This window comes from Lycorma delicatula, chromosome 1, assembly GCF_047948215.1.
Source record: "Lycorma delicatula isolate Av1 chromosome 1, ASM4794821v1, whole genome shotgun sequence".
In the NCBI taxonomy this organism is placed as follows: domain Eukaryota; kingdom Metazoa; phylum Arthropoda; class Insecta; order Hemiptera; family Fulgoridae; genus Lycorma; species Lycorma delicatula.
In genome coordinates this window covers 285,518,624-285,535,541 of record NC_134455.1, presented here as the reverse complement: position 1 = coordinate 285,535,541, position 16,918 = coordinate 285,518,624, and the positions used below count along the sequence as shown (strand labels likewise).

General features: G+C 30.4%; 1 protein-coding gene across 8 annotated transcripts in view; it reads left to right on the top strand.

Annotated features, from left to right (window-relative positions):
• LOC142332386 (Ig-like and fibronectin type-III domain-containing protein 1) overlaps positions 1–16,918 on the top strand; it is a 676,608-nt gene that overhangs the window by 58,764 nt on the left and 600,926 nt on the right. For 4 of the 8 annotated variants that reach the window (XM_075378862.1, XM_075378812.1, XM_075378850.1 and 1 more), the window contains exon 2: positions 7,674–7,739. The exons of 3 other annotated variants lie outside the window; for them this stretch is intronic. The gene's annotated coding sequence lies outside the window, so the exon portion shown is untranslated. Of the gene's footprint in view, positions 1–7,666; positions 7,740–16,918 lie in introns of all 8 variants that reach the window. One more of the 8 variants, XM_075378818.1, reaches the window with a different exon arrangement.

The window sequence follows — 16,918 nt, the reverse complement described above, 5'->3', positions numbered from 1 at the left end:
TTTTTTTTGTAATTATTTAAAATAATATAAGCTTTTAAGTTAAAAGATCGGTGGACTGAAAATCTGTTAAATTTTACTGTAAATAACACAATTTTTCATTAACGATTTTAAAAAAATTGCTTTAATAAAATTTATAGCTTCCTTTTATAATTTTTTGAAAATTTAAATCCTAAAATGAGCTTTGAATTCATTGTTGATTGCGAAATTTTAATTTATATAGAATTATTAGGGATTGTGCACTTGTAGAGTTAATTTCTACACTTGTAATGTCATTATAATATCATTTTTATAGTTGTTTTATCATTAAAATTTTACTGTAATACTTTTTAAAAAAATTAAAATCGTACTGCAATTACAGTCGCTGCCAAGTAACAACGAGCATGGAGTGGCGACGATTCCTACCCAACGTAAAAATATGTTTCACACTCTTTGTATTCCCCCTTATTAAATAATTGTTCAATTTTTAACAAATTAATTCAAAAATGTTGAAATAAGATATGTTTGGCTAATTCTGTACTGTACACTGTAAAATGTAATAACGGATGACTAAATATTATTTATTACTAATTACATATAAAATATTGCAATAGGTGGTTATTATTGTAACTTTAATTATTTACTGGAAAATGAATTATCCTTTAATTTCTCAGCTAGAACTCTCTCCTCACTATCTTCAGTGTAATTGTCACTACATAAAGAGACAATGAAAGATTCTGTTAGAAAATCTATTAACGATTCTTGGCTCCAATATTCACCTTCGATTTTTTTAACCTTTGCAAAGTAAGGTTTCCAGTATTCGTCGCTTATCGAATGCACTTTATCTTCACATAGTTTCTGCACTTCTGGCATCTTAAATGTTGTGTTGTGGCTTGCAACATGTCGTTTTACCTCTGATCATACCATCTCGATTGGATTTATATCAGGATGTTGAGATGGAAGTTAACAATTTGTCAAATCTGTATCGTTTTCTATTCCTTTGATTAATTTAATTAGTTCATACAATTGTAGTTTAAGCATTTGAGACGAAAATGGAATATGATGTGTCTGTATCCAAACAGTCGTGTCTTGTTTCTTGCTTGAACACACTGGAAGTTTTTCAGAAAGCATATTATGACACAGAGTATTGTCAGTAACTATTACAGACTCAGGAAGGTTAGGAGCTGATTTTTCTTCAGCCCATTTCAAACAATTTTTAGTACTCTTGGTAATCGCCACTTTTTGATTTGGCTGTCTTAAGTTATCATTGCGTTTGGAATAAAGACAATTTCATCTCCGGCGTGAACTTTATTTAAGCGTTCACTTTCATTTATTGGTTAATGAAGTCCTGCACCGCCGTCGTCAGTCCATGATTTTGCCGTTGAATAATATGATAAACATAGGATCCATCTACGTATACGATTGCCCGGTTAAGGTTTCCTAATATCATGTTTTTCAGCAAAAAGTTTCCTTTCGTTTTCTGTTTTGCGTCACATAAAACCATATTCTTTCAAAATTCTTCTTAAAGTAGTTTCACTGCGGTTAAAATTAATTTTGATTTTCAATTCTTTAAAGAGTTTGTTAGGTGCAGTCCCCTATTTTGAGTGAAATTCATTCATAGTTCACGTAACCACACCTTTATCAAAACCATCTAATCCGGTAACTGGTTTAGAAAGTTATTTTTCTTTTTCGGGCTGATAAATGAATATTCTGGTCCCTCAGATCGAAGAAGTTCTATTTTTTCTTTTCTTAGGCTTTGAACCTGAGTCCTGAAAATGCCACAAGCAGCTTCATTTCGCTCTTCATACCTCTGTACAGCAGCAATTAAATGCTTATATTTTCTTAATTTTCCTACAGCTAAAGATTCTTTCTTCATGAACACGTTGTTTACAATTTCGCGCGCCTGCCTTGGAAGTTTTTCACCCTTCACAACAAACCTAAATTCATCTACAACTATTCGCACGTGAACGAACTACTTTAAAAGTTTGAACTGTAAAACATGATAAAACGTTTTTACGAAATATCGTATTCTAAATTAATTGACTACACAAGAATATGATCGTTGTGTTTTGTAGTTTTTGATAATGATTCTTATGTATTTTTTAACTCTGAGTCCGAAAATACATTTTTTCCTTCACGTCAGGATTTTTTGCAAATTTCAAAATTTGTAAAAGGTTGAAAAGTGGCGAAAGTGTGATACAATGTAATATACATAAAACTTTTTTTTAATAATAAATTAATATAATATATTCTCTTTTATGACTTTTACTATGCTAAACAGTTGAATAGTCTGAAGAGAAGAGCGGAGGGTCGTTGACTCCTTAATTTAAAATGAAAATTGCCAAAAAATAAGCCTAATTTCTATTTTATGAGATACGTCGTGCCTTTGGAGACTACTCCCCCTCTTCACCATCCTTAATGACGAAACAGTGGCGTCCAACTGCTTTACGCTTTGCCTTCTAAGTTCTCTATACATCTTGGTGTAACATCTAGCAATAATCTGCCATCATCATAGTAGTCCATTTTCCTTGATACCTCTTTTCCATTTCTTTCATATCCTGATGAAATCTCTTCATTAACGGCACCCAGATTTTCTGGAAAATAGTCCATATGAGAATTTAGGAAGTGAACCTTCAAGCTTATGGAACCGGCCAAACGTTTTTTACTTCTGCAGCAAGTACTCAACGATTGATTTGTAGTTCGGATCCTTCTTATTGCCCAGGAACTTGGTTTCTGCGTCTTTAAAGGCTCCCCAAGCTTATTTTTCTGTAATTTCCATTTGTTTTTCAAAATTACAATTTTTGAGAAATTTTCTTATGTCAAGATCAGTAAAGACATCTGTTAGTTTGGCGATTGATAAGACTGGAAATTTTTCATAGATGTACTTAAAACGTTTACCTTATTTTGGTAAGGCTTTAAAAAATTCCTTAAGTTTAACTTGATATGCAGAGGTGGAAGAACTTTATTCGGATCTATGAGAGCTTTTCGGAGCACATTTTTCTATTCCAAGTTCTAATGAAGCTCTTTTCGGCCAATCATTCCTTACATAATGATTTTCTCTGTCTCTGCTATCCAATTCACACAAAAAAAAAAAAAACAAGGAATCTTTGTGAATCCTCCTTGCTATCTTAGTAGCATCGATATTATTTTGCGGTCGCCACAGGTAATCCACTTTTTGTCGTATTTAATTTTATCGAGAACGAATTCCAAATTATCGTAACCCTATTTTAAATGACTAACTTTCCGATGGGTATTGACGGATACGTATTCCCATTGTGAAGAAGGATAATTTTGAGGCTTCTTTTGGATGAATCTACGAACAGCCTCCAATCGGTACTTTCGTATGGAATATTAAATAGATTTAAAAGTCTACATACATCAGTGCAGAAGACTAATTCTTCTTCTTCCGAAAAATACGGAAGAAAATCCTTTTCTTTCTACATGAACCAGGAAAATGAAGTGCCAGCTGCTAGTAGGTTGTTCTCTTTAATCTTCGAACTAAGCAATTCTGAATTCTCTTTTGTCAGATATAAGACTCGAACCGAATCGTTTAGGTCAGACTGTGTAAATCTGTGGTGCACAGCTGTGTGCTATCACCCCTCCCCACTTAAAATATTCTTCCCCAAAAGACATATGACAATTCTTGCTTTTCCTCTCAGAAAATACATCATTCAACAATTAACCGGCTGTCATTATATAAACTGATTTATTATAAAAACTTTTACCGGGTATTATTGCAAAGGCATATGGAAACAAGTTCTCTTGTTTTTCATTCCCAGATTCAATTTCTATAGCTAGTAATTTTTTTAAAGAATCAGACATTTCATCTTTGTAAAATAATATCATCTATTATAATAGGCGCATAAAGTCTTATGTTTTTATTTACAATAGCATTCGGGTGAAGAGTTACATACTCATTTCTAAAAAAGAACCGAAAAGAGTTACATGTTCATTTCAGTTAAAGAGAAAGTACCCAAGAGAATATTTAGTACTTAATGCACCCTCTCAAGGAATTTCTGTTACGTTATATTTATCTTTACAATAATTAAAGTACAAAATATTGTAGTTACTGATTTTATTGAAATTGAATGAGTGGGTGGTGTTTGAAAATGTATGCTGGTAAAAGAGTGAATAGGAAAGGAAAGAATTACTATTGATTGAATTTGATTTTTTTTTCATCAGGAAAATAAACAAAATCCTCCAGGAAATTTACGAAACAAGCCTCATCACTAAGAAAAGAAATTTTGAGTCGAGCTCTTTCTCTATTTAATTGTTAAAACTGTATTCCTTTAGACGTTTTGAACAATTGCTGCAATAGTAAATTTCTTATACTCGTAGGTTATTATTTTTTAAAATTGATTCTCTTTTTAACATTTTCCAATGCTGAAATGATTCTTGTTTTGGTTTAAATTATAATACAGTTTTTTTTTTAATCAGTTTCGACCTATTTTTCAATTAATAAAAAAAAAAAAATCAAAATCAAATGTTTTACCCTTCATGATGAGTTGAAGTTACTTGCATAGGTTTTCTCAGAATTAGATTCTCTATAAATTCAGTTGGAAAATTTTATTTGTTTAATGGTAATTTGACGATATACATCAAACCTAAATGTTTTGATTTACGACACCAAATTTTTCTGTTTTACATAAATTTATTTAAAATTCATAGATATACAGTTCTTAGAATTATTATTTTTTAAATGTTTAGGTAAAAACCATATGGAACCGTCGAATATACCCCTAAACTTAAGTTGTAAGACTTAAGTATTTAATCATGACTTCATTTTTACCCTTGAAACAGAAATCGAGGCGAAACGTTTTAAGCTACAACTCCATAACAAAATATTTTCCCACCCATGTTTATATAACTTTTTTCTTTATTTTTATTTTCACTTTCAAAATAGTTTCTTCATAATTCACTGTTTTTATAAATATAAATATAGTAAAACAATAGTGTGGAATCACATTTTTGGAAACTCTTTTTAAAAAAAATCTATGGATCCTAATACAATAAAATCAAATGGATATTTGTATTTACGAAAGATATTTTTTCTTTATTTTTACCTGATGCATGACTGTAAACACAAGAATACAATTATACTTATCTCAGTTAAATGGTTTTCATCTTGGTAGGACGATGACAGGCTGAAACGGATATGTACTGAATGGCTAAAATGCCATTAAATAACATAACTTGATCGAATCATCGAAATTTCTGCAAGACCAAACGCTCAAGGATGCAACATATTCCTCCTATACGATACTGTAGGCAGACCTGGTATCAAACTAAATTTACAGCAACAATCTAATACTGATCAGGCTGAACAAACAATCTGATAAGGCTATTCAAGCACTTTCATGATATGTCGAATATCTTGGATGATCCCTGAAACCATATATCTCTTAATAATTTTTCTAACGATGGATATATACCATTCATAGAACTTTTAAAAATTACGGTTAAAAATTTGAAGTATGTGGTCCGCGCGATCAGATTAAATTAGACTAATGAATAAATGACACTATTCATTAGTCTAATGTGACTTGCATTTTTCGATATTCAAAAAATGTCTAATGTGACAAATTAAAATTTAACGTTTCAAGAAGAATATGTTTTAGTTCATTTCATCACCTATATCATTATTTCAAAATGCAGTCCACACTCGCTCTACAACTTAGCAAATAGTTTATCACAAAACATTCAACATCATCAAGCATCAGTAGTTCGTTTTCGACCGTCTCTTCTTGTAAAGCACAAAAATGCCTCCCGGTAACCGTTATCTTATTTTTGCTTTTTATTTTTTAAATAATATTACAGTGAACAGAAAGTTTATTTATTTTGTATCAATTCTAGTCGTAGATTTTTCCAACAGGCATTTTACCTATTATTCATCTTAACGATTTTTACTATCCTCATAATAGAAAACCAATAGAAAATTGTTCCGATACTCGCTTAGTATTAACTGTTTATTTTTTTCTATTGTATTTTATCTTTCAACAATCTAAACGAATACTAAAATTAAAATTTTGAGTATGCAAAGTGGCATAACTTTAACGGTTACAAGCGACCTGGGGAGTCACAAATCATCCTCAGAAATGACAGGCTAGCATAGAATAACAATCATCCCATACCAAGCCTACTATGGAAATTGAGAGTTGAAATAGTTTTCCTTTGCCTTTTCATTGAGCTAAGTGTATGACTGGATATTAGTAACCCACCGAAATTCAGGTGATATTTAGTCTTAAAATTAACATCTTCATTCTTTTCACGATAGATTTTACAGTGGGTATCGTTACTATCAGAAATATATTCTAGTTAGTACGTCTTGTACCTCAGATGCTTTTCATTCGTCATAGTCTTAAGAAAGACTTAGACTGATAGTGTAAATATTAATAGATCCCTTTATTAGTAAAACAATATATTATACAGACTGGTTCAACAACTCAAAAAAAAAAAATTAATTAAAAAATTTTTTTTAAATTATATATATATATATATATATAGTTACGGAACAGTAAAACAGAAGCTGTTTTCATTACCTACAATGATTGTTGACTAATAAGATAAAAAAATACTTCTTACTCTGAATTAATTAGTTTACATAAAACCTGGTAATTCCTTAATTTAATTCAAAATAAACAGTACTTGACCTGACTAATGATATGGAATAGAAAATGTTAAAATACATAAATAAATATTGTTGTCTTATAATAATTTATGAAATATGGAATCACTGAGCGTAATAAAAAGAAAAAGTATCGATGCTGATGATAGTGTCAAATAGCAGAACCATGCCATTAGTTACGAATTTCATGTAAACTATTTCGCTTTAGCCAGGGTCACGTGTCTTTGGTGTTTACATGATACATATTGCGTTTGGTACATGATCTTGCAATTTATCAAAGCCGTTACAGGTACACTGATGCCATATAATATATCATCATGTCATCTGATATATTAAACTTGTTCTGTTTAATGCGTATCCAACAGTGTTAGTATTTTCCCGCTTAAAATTAAGTATGCTGGAAAATAAACATTATTAATAATGTATTAAATTTTTGATTATCGGATTTCGTGTTATAAAGAAGCTAAGACCTTATTTTAATTTATTACACGGACATGCAATTTCACGTATGTATTTTACTTCCGAACTATATTTGCAGTAATTTGTCAAAGTTTGCAATTAGGAATTAACATTTGTGTGTATGTGTGTGTGTGTGTGTGTGTGTGAGAGAGAGGAAAAAGTGAATTAAACTTTTTTTTTAAAGTGTAAAATATTTCATTATACTTTCACTGGCCTTTTTTGAAAATGTCTTATTGTAACCCGAGAAACCACGTCAAGAATATGAACATATTCTAGTAAGGATTTTTACTTTAAGATTTTTTAAGAAAAAAGTAAAATAGTGTAATGTAATAATAATTGTGTAATAGTGTAATGTTTGATGCATGATAATGCTTAAATAAACTTAATCAGTTTTAATTCTAAATGTAAATTTTTTAATTTATCTCATTTGTACCAAAAAAGATTCGTGAAATAAATCTTGAAATAATACGATCAAGTATTTCATCATAATATTCAATATGTAAAGGTAATTATTATGTTTGAATATTTCAGCATTATCGAGGTACTTAATTTTTTTACTTCCTTGTATGAAGTAAAGGAAGTTTTTTTAATAGCGAAAAATTTTAGTTTTCAGATTTCAACGGAAATATCCATTTTGGCCATCCCTGAATCCATTTTGACTAGTTTCGGCGAGACGTTTGTACGTATATCTTTCTAATAACTAAAAAACAATTAGTCCTAGAATGTGATATTTTTTCTGGCGGAGGAAAACCAAAAAAATTAATTTGAGATGACTCTTTTACACTCGCGTACGATTTCGTAGTAAAATATTGTTCAAGAATGAAAACTCGTTGTTCTATAGTAAAAGACATTCTGTTCGTAACACGACCGAAAAAAGGGCACAAAAGTTTACACAGCTCAAGGAGAATCAACTCACACTACTGTATCTATACCGGTTGATTAGCGCTAACAACTTCGTGTCACAAAACAAAATTTCCCTTTCTTAGGAAAAACTTTCTAGACATTAAAAACTGGGTAACAGGACTAAAAAATCACTCTGTATATATTAACATAGTCTATTAATTAATTCTATTTTTACGATTATTTATTTTTTTTAAAACGCTTGCTTTATTGTATTTCAACAGTACTGTTTAAAAATAAATTATTAATATTTTTGTTTGGTTTTATTTAGTTTTTGAAATTTCTTTTATATGTACTTTTCCGTAGCGTGTACTGATATTTAGAGTTTAACAATCGGAATGAGCATCCAGGTTAGATTTTAAGTACAATATTTTGTAAACAGTTTATGAAGTGTAATCTTGTTTTACAGCTTATCTCAATAACCGTTTACAACAGCGCATTATTTATATTTATATCGTTAAGAAATAACTCATATTTCGTATATTATATTAACTCATATTTCTAATATTGTTAACTATTGTTAGTTATGCGTGTATAATATTTAATTATTGTAATATCTGTTTGGTAGCCGTCCAGCATGTAGCTTGAATAAAAAAATTAATTAAAATAAACTTCATTAAAGTTATGAAGAATAATAAGAATTCTTCTTTTTAAATGGGGATAATACTGAAATAAGATAATAGGAAAAAGGAACCATTAAGAAAATTAGAAAGTTAAATTTTTTTATAATTATGTATTAACAGTTTTATAATCTTTATTTCGATGTAATATAATTGCTGTCTTGTGAGTACGAAATTTACTTTATAGAATAATCAAATAATATGTTTACATCCTAATATTACGTACATACTTTAAGATGCAGTCAACTGTCAAGGACAGAAAAAAACTAGTTTTATCTGAAGTAGCTATGCGTTAAGATTGTTTTTACTAAGATCATGTGTGTATTTTACCTTCATGATATGCGACTGGTCGTAAGAATTCTTTACCTTTAATAATAAGTTATTAACTGCGTCTTAATAAATCTGCTACAGATACACGTATATATTATCCAGCTTATTTCTATTAATACAACAATCAGAAGAACGAATACGGTTGTGAAATAAACTCCCAATTTTATTTTACCATATTTTTAACTATTAAATTTGGAATGCCGTCATAGATAAAATGAAGTAGTGTATTTATGGAAGTGTAAACTCCGTTCATACATAAGATCCGTCCTATTTTCGTATTTGGAATTTCCTAATTTACTTTACGAAGGTTTCGTAAATTTGTTAAAAACTGTTGACACTAGACAAACTATTTCCATATCAATTTCTGAAATCCATTCAAATTTAAGAGTTACTTGTTTGTTGTCTGCAAGATAAAATGTAGATGTTTAAATTTCTCTCTATGAGTGACACCTTTTGGTGTAGTTTTTCTGTTTTCAGATTTATAATTTTTTTTCTGTCATCTAAGTTTAAAAGAGATCAGATATTAAAAATTTACAAAACGACAAAGTTTATTAATACTTTGGATGTTGTTTTCATGTATTAGTACTTACATTAAAAATTCTTCGCTAATGCTTTTTTTTTTGTAAGTGATCTCACGTATATCCCAAATAAATACCAGCTGTGATTCTCTGGAAAATTGGGACAGCTCTTTAACGCTTTCCATCATTCTCAATGATCATCATTTTCTTTTTTAAGGTTTGTGGAGAAGAAACCTAGTTCTGAATTCAGGATAACACTTGAAGGTCGTATTACACTCCAACCTGTATGAAATTATGTTTAGTGGGTTTGAAATAACCTGATAATTTTATGATTTACTGACATTCAAAAAACTTTTGTTTGTGACTAAATGGTATAGAAGTAATTAAAAAATTCATCATTCATCAATTTTATAAACTTATATTAATTTAAACATTCCTTCTTAAATGTCTATAATGTCAATCATTTATTTACCAAAATACATAGATAGGACTTGGCCAGCTTAGTCGGCTTAGACTGCCGAGATTTTTTGGATTACTTTTAAGTAAATTTTAATTTCACACTCTAGACTCGCAAAAACTCAGCTTTTTTTATAATTAGATTTTTTTTTATAAGTTTAAATTTCTTAATAATTCGTTTACTTAATCTTGTATGAAATATTCATTGGATTTTTTTTTCATAGAATAACATCAAGAAAAAGGTATTGTACAATTACATATATTCTATTCTTTACTAGGTAACTAAATCAATATTTTCTTGCAGAAACGAAATAGTAAGATACAAAAGGAGGAAAAAACAACCACAAGGCCCACCCCCATCAAATCAAGATTAGATTAAAAATCTATCTCATACAAGAACAATAACAAAGATGTGAAAAAATAAAAAAGACATCGGTATTTTAAGTAAATTGAGAAAAAAATAGTACAAAAAAATTCAATATCATGACTTAACAGTCTACAAACAGATTTTTGTTAATTTTCTAGGTTTTAAACCTTGGCTGCTCATCACTATACATAACACCAATTTTTTTTCCTAATTTATACATTCGTGCCAGTACTGCATAAGATAAAAATTTAAAGGGAATATGTCAAATCATTACTTTGCAATTTTCTGTGTGTATATCAGAACTTTTCTCGATGACATAAGGCAGTCATGCTTATAACGTGATATTATGATACATGATATAGTTCATCACCTCCAATTACTACGCTTTGATATATTTCGGTCGCTGAAAAACGAATCAGATACAATGAGGTAGTCCAGGTCGTCCTGGACTGCCTTGGCCAGCGGGACTGAACTGCCAGGTCTGCATACCGCTTTTTTAAACTTAACTACTGCAGGGTTTGGTTTATCTCGGAGAGGTGTCCCCGTATCCATTTCCGAAGCCTCATCCTCCGACGAGGTCGTAGGAGCGGGCTTCGGCTTCCTCTTCCGCCTGGACTTCATCACCTCTATGAAATCTGACATGGCCGGAAATACCCTAGCCTGTCTTAACATCAACGAGACGCTTGCTGCTTCCTCGTAGTTGGTAAGTTGAGCAAGCCCACTAGTGTGAATACTACCTGCAGCAAGCTACGGGCTGGTGGGTACTTTCTGTATTAGCTTAGTTCTGCTTACTTCTGTAAGCAGCTTCGGAGAGCCGCCGACAAAGCTGCGAGACCCATACCGTTCTCAGACGGCTCATGGCGAATGTCACCGGACCGAATGCCAGCAGACGGCGACTACTGATGTCCACAGTGCATTCAGTCCTGATACGAGGTGGAAGTGTGAAACAATCACTAAGATTCGAAAGAAACCGGAAGCGGCTCGACCAGGTGCAACGCACCGCGGCCTTTCATTTCTGCGTATCGGACGGATTTCTAACCTGCCGTACTGGTGGTCGCCGGCGTCATACCCATTGCTCTTTTGGCAAGGGACTCTTTTTGTAAGGGCTCGTTTGGCGCCAGGCGGCCTATAGGAGGTGACACCCGGGAGACCATCGCCAAGGAGGAATGGACTCATACCTTTCCCTCATGGCAAGAGACCTGGGACCACGAGACCAAAAGACGATGGACTGCAAGTCTTATTCCTCTGGTCAGACCGTGGACGGACTGGAAAAAAATGATTATTAATAGTGTTACCTTTCTTTGCTAACTTAAGGCGAAAACTTAATATTGGAAATCTCAGTTAGCGGAGGATACAAGGATGAATGAATAGTGGTCATAGAAGATACTTCTAGAACAGACGTAGAAAGTATTCATTAAGTTACAAGTACGTTAATAGCTGAAAAAACGTTAAACTCATTAAAAAAGGTCAATGCATCTTGTCCACAAGCGATATCACGGTTTGGTTGTTGAGATCGCGTCTGCGTACAACAAATATAAGCGATTATCAACCTAATTCATATTAAGGCTATGTTACAAACTGAGCGTTATGTTACGAGCTACGTTACGTTTGAGCAAGCTGAACAAAGTTTTTGTGGATGGAACCCAGTGTCCTAAGAACAATTCACCTGGCGGCATAGTTAACAGTCAAAACAAAAGTTCAAAACCCACCAAAGTTTTGGTTGTTAATCTGATAACCACACATATTCGGGTTTGACCCCAGTTGTTCCTAATTTAACTCGTAAAGTTTTCTAAACTTTTTAATAATGAATTTTGATTCTCCTGAATGTTTAATCCGTTCTATGAAATGATCGAAATGGAGTCCTAAAATTTAAAATACGTTACCGATATTTCTTTATGATTGAAAAATATTTCTACAGTTTAAAACCAAATACTATACTATCGTAAACCACTACCAATACAATCTTTTCGAATGTTGTTAGCGGTTAGTATCTTATTATGCTTACGCAAGTAGTTAACGTTTCTGAAATCTTTAATCCAATACATTTTCTCAAACCATCCTGTGTTTTTTTTTTTATATTGAAATATTTTGTTAAGGGATAGGTCCAGTTGGAAATAGGAAAGAAAGTTACTGTAAAATATGGTTAGATTCTTAGTAATTAGATATCTTAATTTCCCAGAAAAAAATTCTTTATTTGTTATTTCATAAATAAAAGTATTTTGGTTTCCTTCCACAATCCACTAGTACACCAAACGGCAAGGCATTTCATCCCACTTAAACACACTGCATAATTAGTCTACTAATGAATCGAAAATCGGATTTTATAAGTTATTAATAACGTTAATATGATCGCTATTTTAAATATCTGTGGTCTGATTTATAATTTTTTTTTATGGATATTTATTATCTTTTATAGATTATTACTTTTATGAAATTTATAATTTTACAAATTAGGTTGTTCTTAATTTATCAGTAACTAATACAATTAAACAGATATAACAATGAGGTCAAAAGTAAAATAACTGTATGGAATTGTTTAAAATTATGCATACCAATAATTTTATACCTTAATATCAAAAAAAAAAAATAATAATAAGGTAGTGCGAACATTTTCATTCAGATTCGCTTTCAGCAATAAAAATCAAGTAACATATATATTCTATACATTACGTTAAAATATGTTTATCTTTCTAAAATTAAACGGCATTATTTTCAATAATTTTATCATTTGATTATATAGTTGTAATAAGAAAAACGTTTGCTTCCTTTTATTGATTTATTGTGTAGCTTTCTAACAGCCATTTACTTATCCCGCATGTAAAAATATTTATAGTTGAATGTTACGCATGTCGATTTGTTTAGAAATTAAAAAAAACATTAATTGTCCCTTTGAGCTGTTAAATGTATAAAATGAATAGTGAGGTTTATAACTATTTCTTTTGATTACCGAACGTTTGACTTAGACTTTTTGCAGTTGAATATTATTGCTAATCTTAATAAGTGAAAATTTGTAAAAGCAAAATGTTTATTTTTCTTCAGCCGGACGCTGCAATACGGGTGTAGGGTAGACTTGTTTTACTGGAGTTGTAGAGTCAACAAACACTTCGCACTGAGTAAGCTGATCAGCCACTAGAATTAGGTTGACAAAACAAAAACTGATGACTGTGTGTTTTCTATGTTTAGTAAAATTCTACCTGTAAATGCTCGTTGACTTCTATTGTAAATAATACAAACGTTGATTAAACATGATATTATCAACAGATGATTTTTCTCACTCGTTTCTGTTTAAGTTCTTGTATTTTTTGAAGCTCTTCTTGGGAAAATTTCAGAAAAACAACGGTCATCTGTAAGCAGGTACTGTGAGATAAATTAGAAGCTTGCTAATCTTTCTTTGCCATAAATTTACATAATCTAATTTCATGTATTATTTTTTTAATCTAACCTTGAATACCTAGTATCAGCAAAAGCTGAATTCCAATGTATAGTTAATTTTTAACATTTAGTTAATTTTAATTTTTAACATTTGAATTTTATAGTAAGATTTTCCATTAAAAAAATTTACGGAAATTTTCAATTTTTGCATTACTAGCGAACGTATTACGATAAAATAACGAATTATTTACTACTGATTAAATTTTGTATGTTAAGATGTTTGTAAGCACGTTTTTGAAGCTGTGCATTTATTCATTGGCGACGGGCCTATTTTCATCTAAATTTACTGTAATAACTTTTCTTTATGAATTTTTTATAAGAATAGTATGATGCACATAATCTCACAAACAATTATATTGATCTAATATGTCTTGGTATAAAAATCAAAAAAATCAACAATACTGACATTTTATGAATTAAGAGAAAGAAAATTTCTACGTTTTTTTACAAATTAACTGAACTGCGTCAATTATTTGTCATATAAAATTATCAGTTATTAAGCAATTTCGGTTTTTCATAATCTGTAGTAGTCTGTAAGAAGTAGTTGATTATTTTATTGTAACGGTTATTTTCATTATACTTCATTTACTATTCCAGCCAAAACCATCCTTTGATGCTTGCTTGAATAAGAATAAATGTAGTCTTCAATATGGCATGTTAGGAAGGTAAGAATGAAAACAATTATCTCAAAAGTCTTAAGTTACTGAATGAAAAGAAATACCATTAAATATTAATTATCTTTTTAATATAAAAAAATAGGTTTAAATCTGAAAAAAAATTAATAACTAAGTTTGTTCGCTTTAAAAAAATAAATATACTCGTTTCTTAATTTTCAATGATACCAATTCTTCACTGAAATAGTCTTTAATTAAAAAATGGCTGAAAACTAAAAAACTAGAGATCTAATTAAAACTCCCAAACTGGTCGTGAAAAAAGAGAAATTATTGGTTGATATGGCGTACTGTGGGATCTTTATTGGTTTTTTTTCTCACATGGGCTAATAGTAGAATGAACAAAAACGGGGTTTTCCTTCAGTTATTATAATTATAATTTTTTTACTTTTATAAGCATTAGTAAAAAATTTTAGGTTGAGAGAAAATCGATTGAAAATGAAAATTTAACTATCTTCAATTACTTTCTTGTACGAAGTAAAGGAAGTATTCTGATGGCGAAATCTTCTGTGTACAGATTTCAACAGAAATATCCATTTTGACTATCCCTGAATCCATTTTGACTAGTTTCGGCGTGACGTCTATACGTACGTACGTATGTATGTATGTAGTTTTTGTTTTATTATTATTATTATTATGATACATACGTATGTATCTCGCATAACTTAAAAGCGATTAGCCGTAGGATGTTGGACTGTTGTAACATCTAGCTGTGTTCCTCCCCTTTTGATTGCAATCGACTGAACCAAAAGTGTTCAATAAAGCTAAAAAATTCGATATTGGACTTTTTCTTAACTGCAGTAATAAGCCCTCATTGAGAGTTTTTCAACGATATATCATAAGTCGTAATTATTTTGCATTAGTTCCAGAGTTATAGCCAAATGAAATTTTAATTAATGAAATATTCGGATCTTATTAGGGTACATCGGTTTGAATCAGACTTCATCTCCCTTTTTTTTAACTTTTAAATTTTAATATATTGGTTTATTAACCTCCGATTGTAAAAAAAAATTACGATGAATATTAATTCAATAATAAAAAATATCAGAAGTTTTTAATGAAATAAAACTTTACGTACTCTTCATTTAAAAAAAAAAATGTAAATGCAATTTAATAGGCGTAGAAGGAAGTCGTATGTTGTACACATAAGATTTTTTTTATATTGAATAAGTAAACATAGATTAAACATTTTTACAACAAAACAACAAATAATAAACTTGAGTTATTAAACTTTAAATCCTAGAAATAAATACTACGTCTGGAATTAAATTTGAACTTATGTTTTTACATATGGTAACGGGTATAAAAGCCTCCAAACCGAAAAAAGAAAGAGAAAATAAAGAAAAAAGAATCTAGAAGGAACGACAAAGCGATTCTTTCAAGAAAAAACTTAAAAGAAAACCGTTGAAGGCTCAGTTAATGAAAATTATTACGCTTAAATAATCAAAAGGACGGATCGGGTAGTGGTTTATCAGGCCAAGAGGTATAAACATGGCCGCGGACCAGCGAAGTGACAGTAGTTTTCAAGTTCAATTTTAGTGCAGTGGGTGATAAATGCAGAAATATTTAGTGTTTGGTAACAACTAGTGAAGAGTGCATCACAAGTCTGGGATACTTCAGACAGTCGTTGAAAACAAGAAACTGTTCGGCGAGTTATTTGTGAACAGGAGTCAAAGTGACAGTATTCTACTCATTCATAAAGTGTAGGGTAGTTCTTTCGTAAGTAGTAAAAATAAATAATACATGTGGAAAGTGAATTGCATAAATTGTACATTTTTCTATTGCTATCTTGTTAATTCAGTATTAGATTTTATTGGTCATTATAGTTTTTAGTAAATCGTACTGTGTTTTGGTACTTATAATTTAATGGTTATTATAACATTTTTGGTTTTAATCTGGATTATTATTTATATATTATATATTTTTATTATTTATTTTATTTTCTAAATTTGAAAATAATAAATCGGTATTATAAAAAATGTTTACTTGTGTTAGTCACTCAATATCCTTGTCGAACAGTGAACACGCGACAATATTAAAAGCGTTATTGACAATATATTATAAACTTATTCGATAAGTTTTCAGATTTCTTTTAATCTTTTCTGTTATTATCTTAGAATTTAAAGTTTTATTTTTGCGTGAAGAGTTACACACACGATCAAGCATTTTAGGTTTTAAATTTCATTAAAAATTTTGCAAGATAATAGATTTATTTCATGGTTGGTTTGTATTTTCTGTCATTGCAGTACGGATAGTGAAAAGAATGATTTTTTAAAATACAGCATGTTCACTTTATTTTATTGTAGCCAACTGCTTGAAGGTGTCAGGGAAAATGTTAAGTACGCCAGCCCGCCTTTCTTTTGCCTTGGCCTTCCTTCGCATTCCCTTGACTATTCATTCTGCTGCTTTCCTTCTTGCAAAGTATATACTTATTATATTACTTTACTGGTTATTATTCTGTATCCATGCAATTTACCCACATTCTTTACACTGATAATAATTCTGAATGACTCAGACCTAAGCGAGCAAATAAAGAATCTTTTATGATATGTTACTAGTTTATT